We start from the raw sequence: 8,736 nt of genomic DNA, 5'->3' as shown, positions 1-8,736 counted from the left end.
CAGGTTCTGTTAAGTCTTAAAATTATTTGTTTCATTGACTAGAAAAAGGATTACTAGATACAAAAGAGTAAGAAACTCTTCTATATGAATTCATTGGCTCTCTTTAAAGCCTTGTGCACCTTCGAAGAATTTTTTTTCTAAATTATGAAATGTAACAAAAATACAGAGAAGTCATGAAACCTCAATATAGAGCTTAAAGAGTCATTGTAAGATGCACCCCCATGTAACTTACACCCAGGTTAAGGCAACATACCATTTGTTCCCAATCAAACCTTTCCCACCTCCCATGTAGTAACCATTATCCTGACATTTATGGTTTTCCTCTTTCTTGATTTTTCTCTTTTTTTAACCTTGCATCTTCAGCTCAAAGGAACTTTCTTGCTTTTCTTTGCAGTGTCATTACCCAATATGTTTAATTTTTTTCTTGAACTTCATATAAATGAAATTGAATATTTATCCTACTGTATCTGGCTGCTTTTGCTCAACAGTTATGGCTTTAAGATTCATCCATATTGTATGTTTGCAGTTCATTGATTTTCCTTTTTTTTTTAGTTCATTCATTTTCATAGTTGCAAGATACTCCATTGTATACCAGTGTTTATTTTTATGCTGTCTTGTTGATAAACATTTTTGTTGCTTCTAGTTTTTCGCTATTACTAACAGTGCCAATAGAAACATTATACAACAGTTTTGGTGTATACAAGCATGTGTTTTTGTGGAGTATATACTAGGTGTAGAATCTCTGGGTTATAGGTTACACTGTAGCTCTGTTAGATATTGCCAAGCTATTTCAGTGTACACTCCCACCAGCAGTGTATGAGTTGACCTTGTTTCACATTGTCACTACATTTGATATTGTCAGACTTAAATTTTTTGTAAATATGTATGTAATTTTACTGTGGCTTATATTTTCATGAGCATCTTTTTATATGTTGTTGGTCATTTGGAGTACTTATTATTATTATTTTTTGTTGTTTGAGACAGAGTCTTGCTCTGTCGCCCAGTTTGGAGTGTGGTGGTGGCGCAATCTTAGCTCCCTGCAACCTCTGCCTTCCGGGTTCAAGCGATTCTTGTGCCTCAGCCTTCTGAGTAGCTGGAATTACAGGTGTGTGCCACCACACCTGGCTAATTTTTGTATTTTTAGTAGAGACGGGGTTTCACCATGTTGGGCAGGCTGGTCTTGAACTCCGGGCCTATGGTGATCAGCCCGCCTTGGCCTCCGAAAGTGCTGGGATTGCAGGCATGAGCCACCACGCCTGGCCTGGAGTTCTTGTTTCTTTTTGTGAAAGGTCTCTGTCATATCTTTTGCCTTTTTTGCTGTTGAGTTGCTTGAGTTTCTTTCACTGATTTGTAGGGGTTCTTATTATAGTCTGTATTTGAGCCCTTTTTGGGTTACACTGCATGTGTTACAACTGTCTTTCTTTTTTTTTTAATTTTACGTTCTGGGATACATGTGCAGAACGTGCAGGTTTGTTACATAGATACACATGTACCATGGTGGTTTGCTGCACCTATCAACCCGTCATGTAGGTTTTAAGCCTCGCATGCATTAGGTATTTGTCCTAATGCTCTCCCTCCCCTTGCTCCTCAACCCCCAACAGGCCCCAGTGTGATGTTCCCGTCCCTGTGTCCTTGTGTTCTCATTGTTCAACTCCCACTTATGAGTGAGAACATGTGGTGTTTGGTTTTTTGTTTCTGTGTTAGTTTGCTGAGAATGATGGTTTCCAGCTTCATTCATGTCCGTGCAAAGGACATGAACTCATCCTTTTTTATGGTTGCATGGTATTCCATGGTGTATATGTGCCACATTTTCTTTATCCAGCCTATCATTGATGGGCATTTGGGTTGGTTCCAATTCTTTGCTATTGTAAATAGTACTGCAGTGAACATATGTGTTTATGTGTCTTTATAGCAGCATGATTTATAATCCTTTGGGTATATACCCAGTAATGGGATTGCTGAGTCAAATGGTATTTCTGGTTCTAGATCCTTGGGTAATCGCCACACTGTCTTCCACAATGGTTGAACTAACTTACACCCCCACCAACAGTGTAAAAGCGTATCATCAGCAGCAAATACTCTGCTGTTTTCCTTGAAATGACAGGCTCACTTGGTTCATTTTTGAGAAAATGCACGTGGAAGACCCATGTCTGAATAACCATAGTTTGTTTTTCTTTCAAGTAAAAAATGGTGTTTCATAAAATCAAGCTGGTTCAGCTTACAATTCTAATAGTCACACAGGTGCGTCACCTGTAGACAAATACTGTGGTTGTATTTGGGTGTGTGGCAGAAATTACTTATGCAAACTTTTAAATTTCATCACATAGGCTATTAAAAGGATGTGTTATTTTTAATTTTTAATTAATTTTTTTTTTTTTTTGGAGATAGAGTCTCGCACTGTCGCCTAGGCTGCAGTGTAGTGGCGTGATCTCGGCTCACTGCAACCTCTGCCTCCTGAGTCCAAGCGATTCTGCTGCCTCAGGCTCCCGAGTAGCTGGGACTACAGGCATGCACCACCATGCTCGGCTAATTTTTGTATTTTTTAGTAGAGATGGGGTTTCACCATGTTGGTCAGACTGGTCTTGAAGTCCTGACCTCAAGTGATCCACCCTCCTCAGCCTCCCAAACTGCTGGGATTACAGGCGTGAGCCACCACACCCAGCCAAAAGGATGTGATCTTAAAAAAAGACATGCTTTCCCAGGCACAGTGGCTCACTCCTGTAATTCCAGCACTTTGGGAGGCCAAGGTGGGCAGATCACTTGTGGTCAGGAGTTCGAGACTGGCCTGGCCAACATGGTGAAACTCCATCTCTACTTAAAATACAAAAATTAGCCAGGCATGGTTGTGCACACCTGTAATCCCAGTTACTCAGGACACTGAGGCGGGAGGATTGCTTAAGCCTGGGAGGCAGAGGCTGCAGTGAGCCAAGATCGTGCCACTGTACTCCAGCCTGGGTGACAGAGCAAGACTCTGTCTCAAAAAACAAACAAACAAACAAAAAAACCAAAATATGTTCTTAGGGTTCAGGATTTAACAAAATTAACAACTTTTTAAGTAACTTTTTTATTGTGGAAAAAAAACACCCAACATGAAATCTATCTTCTTAGCAAATTTTAAGTGAGCAGTACAATGTTGTCAACTCTAAGTACAATGTTAGCAGATCTTTTGATCTGATCTTTTTCATATTCTATGAGCTGAACTTCGTATCCCTTATACACCAACTCCCCATTTTCCCCTTCCTGCAGCCTCTGACAACCACCATTCTACTTTTCACTTCTGAGTTTGACTACATTAGATACTTTATATAAGTAGAATCATACAGTGTTTGTCCTGTGACTGGCTTCTTACCTTAGTACACTGTCCTTAAGGTTCATCCACGTTGTAGCACGACGGGATTTCCTTTTTTTTTATGGCTGAATAATGTTTGCTTTCATAGATATACAACACGTTTTCTTTATTCACTCTTCTGTTGGTGGACATTTAGGTTGTTTCTACCTCTAGGCTATTGTAAATAATGCTGCAGTGAACATAGGAATGCAGCTATCTCTGTGAGATCCTGACTTAAATTTTTTTGGATAAATACCCAGAAGTAGGAATGCTCGATCATATGGTAGTTCTACTTTTCATTTTTTGAGGAATCTCTATACTGTTTTTCATAACAATTGCATTATTTTATTTAATTTTTTTTGAGAGACAGGCTCTTGCTTTTTGTCACCCAGGCTGAAGTGCAGTGGTGCAATCATAGCTCACCGTAACCTTGAACTCTTGGGCTCAAGTGATCCTCCTGCCTCAACCTCCTAAGAGGCTGGGACTATAGGGATGTGCCACCATGACCTGCTAATTTAAAAATTTTTTTTGTAGAGATGGAGTCTTGCTGGGTTGCCCAGGCTGGTCTTGAACTCCTGGCCTCAAGCAATTCTCATGCCTTGGCCTCCAAAAAGGCTGGGATTAGAGGTGTGAGCCACAGGCCTGGCCTATTTTTTTTTTTTTCTTTTTTGAGACAGGGTCTCACTCTGTTGCCTAGGCTGGAGTGCATGGTGTGATCTCAGCTCACTGCAGCCTTCACCTCTGGTGCTCAAGTGATCCTCCCACCTCAGCCTCCCAAGTAGCTGGTACTATAGGCCTGCACCACCATGCCTGGCTAGTTTTTGTTTATTTTTTGTGGAGATGAGGTCTCTTTGTTACCCAGGCTTATTTATTTTTTATTTTTATTTTTTGTTTTTGAGATAGCATTTTGCTTTGTTGCCCAGGCTGGAGTGCTGTAGTGAAATCATAGCTCATCATAACCTGGAAATCCTGGACTCAAGCAGTCCTCCCACTTCAGCCTCCCGAGTAGCTAGGACTCATACCACAATGCCTATTTCTTTTTCTCTTTTTTGTAGAGACAGAGTCTTGCTATGTTGTTCAGGCTGATCTCCAACTGACCTCAACGAATGTTCCTGCCTCGGCCTTGCAGATTGCTGAAATTACAGGCATGGGCCACTGTGCCTGGCTGGCATCACCATTTTCTTTTATTTTGAGAATATGTTTAATTTTTTAATTTTTTTTTTTTGAGACAGGGTCTCACTCTGTTGCCCAGGCTGGAGTGCAGTGGCTGATCTCAGCTCACTGCAAGCTCCGCCTCCTGGGTTCACGCCATTCTCATGCCTCAGCCTCCCGAGTAGCTGGGATTACAGGCACCGGCCACCTCGCCCGGCTACTTTTTTTGTATTTTTTAGTAGAGATGGGGTTTCACCGTGTTAGCCAGGATGGTGTTGCTCTCCTGACCTCGTGATCTGCCCGTCTCAGCCTCCCAAAGTGCTGGGATTACAGGCGTGAGCCACTGCGCCCGGCCCCTTGACTTCTTTATATATTTTGGATATTAAACCCATATTTGATGTTTGGCTTGCAAGTGTTTTCTCCGAATCCATAGGTTGTCTCCATCACACTGTTAATTGTTTCCTTTCCTGTATAGAAACTTTTTTTTTTTTTTTTGAGACAGAGTCTCGCTTTGTTGCCCAGGCTGGAGTGCGGTGGTGCGATCTTGGCTTGTTGCAATCTCTGCCTCCTGGGTCCAAGCGATTCTCCTGCCTCAGCCTCCTGAGTAGCTGGGATTACAGGCATGCGCCACCATGCCCGGAAAATTTTTGTATTTTTGGTAGAGAAGGATTTCTCCATGTTGGTCAGGCTTGTCTTGAACTTCTGACCTCAGGTTATCTGTCCGCCTTGGCCTCCCAGAGTGCTGGGATTATAAGTATGAGCCACTGCACCTGGCCTCCTGCATAGCAACTTTTTTTGTTTGATGTAATCCCATTTGTCTATTTTTGCTTTAATCACTTGAGCTTTTGGGGTCAAATCTAAAAAACTGTAGCCGAGACCAATGTTGTGTAGCTCTTCCCCTGTTTTTTCTTTTAGGATTTTTATAGTTTCAGGTCTTACATTTAAGTCTTTAATTCATTTTGAGTTGGTTTTTGTATATGGTGTGAAGTAAGTGTCCAGTTTCATTGTTCTGTATGTGGATATTAAGTTTTACCAGCATTCTTTATTGAAGAGACTGCCTTTTTCCCCATAATGTGTTCTTGGTACCCTTTGTTGAAAATTGACTATAAATGCATGGATTAGTATCTGGGCTCTCTATTCTATTCCGTTAGTTGATGTGTCTATTTTTATGCCAGTGCCATGCTGTTTTAATTACCCTAGTTTTGTAATATATAGTTGGCTGGCCTTACATTTAGTTGGTTGGCCGCATCCACAGATTCAACCAACAACAAATCAAAAGCTGTGGATATGGAGGGCTGACTGTAAGTGTTCTCTGTCTACAGTTGGTTGAATCCGCAGATGCGGAACCTGTGGACACAGAAGGATGACTGTATATATGCCATATATAAGGGACTTTTGAGCATCTGTGAATTTGGTGTGTGTGGCAGATGGTCCTGGAACCAATCCCCCTTGGATACAGAGGGCCAGCTGTAGCTTGAAGTCAAATAGTGGGATACTTCTAGCTTTTTTCTTTTTGTTCAAGATTGCCTTGGCTGCTATTCGTTTTTTTTCTGGTTCCATATAAATTTTTAGGATTTTTCTGTTTCTGTGAAAAATGTCATTGGTGTTTTGATAGAGATTACATTGAGTCTTTATATCTCTTTGGGTAGCATGGACATTTAAACAATCTTAATTATTATAATCAATGAACATGGAATATCTTTTCATTTATTTGTCATCTTCAGTTTCTTTCATCAGCATTTGATAGTTTGTGGTGTATAGATCTTTCACCTCCTTGGTTAAATTTATTCCTAAGTATTTTATTTTTTGTAGCTATTTTATTTTTATTATTATTTTTCTCTTTTTGCCATTCTTGCAATGCTATAGCTATTTTAAATGGAATTAAAATTATTTTTCAGGTAGTTCATTGTTAGCATATAGAATCACTACCTATTTTTGTGTGTTGATTTTTATATCCTGTAACTTAACCCTATTTATTATTTCTTTTTTTTAAATTTTTTTTGCCTTGATGGATACAGCATATTTATTTCTAACAATTTTATGGTGTAGTCATTAGGATTTTCTAAATATAAGATCATTTTGTCAGCAGAGACAATTTCACTTTTCTTGTTTGGATAACTTTCATTTCTTCTTTTTGCCCAGTTGCTCTGGCAAGGACTTTTAGTACTCTGTTGAATAGACATGGAGAGAGTGGGCATGTACCTGATCTTAGAGGAAAAACCTTCAACTTTTCACCATTGAATATAATGTTAGCTGTGGGCTTGTTATTTATGGTCTTTTTTTTGTGTGTGTTGAGGAACATTCATTCTATAGTTAGTATGTATATTTATTTGATAGGGAGTCTTGCTCTGTCACGCAGGCTAGTTAATTGTTGAGAGTTTTATCATAAAAGGGTATTGAATTTTGTCAAATGCTTTTTCGGCATCTAAGGAGATGATCAAGTGATTTTTATCCTTCATTTTGTTAATGTAATGTGTCACATTTAGTGTATGTTGTACCATCCTTGCTTCCCAGGGATAAATCCATTGTAATCATGGTGAATGATCCTTTTAATGTGCTGTTAAATTCCGTTTGCTGGTGTTTATTGAGGATTTTTTCATCTGTGTTTATAAGAGGCATTGACCTGTAATTTTCTTTTCTTGTAATGTTTTTGTCTGGCTCTGGTATTATGGTGTACTAGCCTCTTGTATTCCTTTTTGTTTCTGTGTAATTGGTTGTAATGTTTTTTCTTTTGTTTCTAATTTTGTTTGCATTTTCTTTTTCTTTATTAAATGTCTAGCTAAAGATTTGTCAGTTAATCTTTTTTTAAAAAACAACTTTTAATTTTATTGATTTTTTTTTTCTTTTTTTTTTGAGATAAGTTCTCACTTTGTCACCCAGGCTGGAGTGCAGTGGCACTATCTTGGCTCACTGCAGCCTTGACATCCTGGGCTCAAGTAATCCTCCTGTCTCAGCCCCTCAAGTAGCTGGGACTACAGGTGTGGGCCACCATGCCCAGCTAATTTTTTGTGTTTTTTTGTAGAGACAAGGTTTTGCCATGCTGCCCAGGCTGGTCTCGAACTCCTAAGCTCAAGCTATCTGCCTGCCTCAGCCTCTCAAAGTGCTAGGATTACAAGTGTGAGCCACCGCACCCGGCTGATTTTTGTTTTCTTTTTTAATTCTCTATTTCAGTTGTTTCTGCCCTAATCTTTATTATTTCCTTCCTTCTATTAACTTTGGACTTAGTTTATTCTACTTTTTCTAGTTCCTTGAAGTTTTGAGTTAGGTGGTTTATTTGAGATTTTTTTAAAAAAAGGCATTTATAGTGCTGGCTTGGTGGCTCACGCCTGTATTCCCAGAACTTTGTTGGGCTGAGGTGGGCAGATTGCTTGAGCCCAGGAGTTTGAGAACAGCCTGGGTAACATGGTGAAACCCATCTCTTCAAAATATACAAAATTAGCTGGGCATGGTGGCATGCACCTGTGGTCCCACCTAATGGGGTGTTGGGGGTGGGTGCTGAGGCTGAGGTGGGGGGATCTTGAACCCAGAAGATCGAGGCTGCAGTGAGCCAAGATTTTGCCATTGCAGTCCAGCCTGGGTGGTGGAATGAGATACTGTGTTTAAAAAAAAAAAAAAAAAAATTATTGCTACAAATTTCCTCTTTTGAACTGCTTTTGATATATCTCATAAGTTTTGGTATTTATGTTTTCATTTTCATTTGTCTCAAGATAATTCCTAATTTCCTTCTTGATTTTATTCTTTGATTCTTTGGTTGTTCAAGAATGTGTTTAATTTCTACATATTTGTGAACTTTCCAGTTTTCTTTCTGGTATTGATATCTAGTTTTATTCCATTGTGTTTGGAAAAGATACCTGGAATGATTTCTGTCTTTTAAAATGTGTTTTTTTTTGTGATATCTAATGTGATCAGAAGGTTAGATCACATGTTAGAGCCTGGAAAAAGGTTTGTGTGTGCTTGAGAAGAATGTAGTCTCCTTATCTTGGGTGGCATGTTATGGATAGGTCTGTTAAATCCATTCGGTCTGTAGTATTATTCAAGTTTTCTGTTTCCTTACTGATCTTTTGTCTAGATATTCTATGGAAAGTAGTGTATTGAAATTCCCTACTATTACTGTGTTGATGTCTATTTATTTCTTCAGTTCTGTGTCACATATATTCATATGCTTTTGTCCTCTGATGTGGTATGTGTATATATTTATAATTGTTATATTTTCAAAGTATATTTTGTCTAATATAAGCATAGGCACCCCTGTTCTC

At 39.2% G+C, this 8,736-nt stretch overlaps 1 protein-coding gene across 3 annotated transcripts in view; it reads left to right on the top strand.

Annotated features, from left to right (window-relative positions):
• THOC2 (THO complex 2) overlaps positions 1-8,736 on the top strand; it is a 142,837-nt gene that overhangs the window by 15,454 nt on the left and 118,647 nt on the right. The gene's annotated exons all lie outside the window — the stretch shown is intronic.

Source organism: Mandrillus leucophaeus, unplaced genomic scaffold (genome assembly GCF_000951045.1).
Source record: "Mandrillus leucophaeus isolate KB7577 unplaced genomic scaffold, Mleu.le_1.0 Scaffold661, whole genome shotgun sequence".
Taxonomy (NCBI): Eukaryota; Metazoa; Chordata; class Mammalia; order Primates; family Cercopithecidae; genus Mandrillus; species Mandrillus leucophaeus.
The sequence above is the reverse complement of the archived record's forward strand: the minus strand, read 5'-3'. Positions and strand labels throughout refer to the sequence as shown.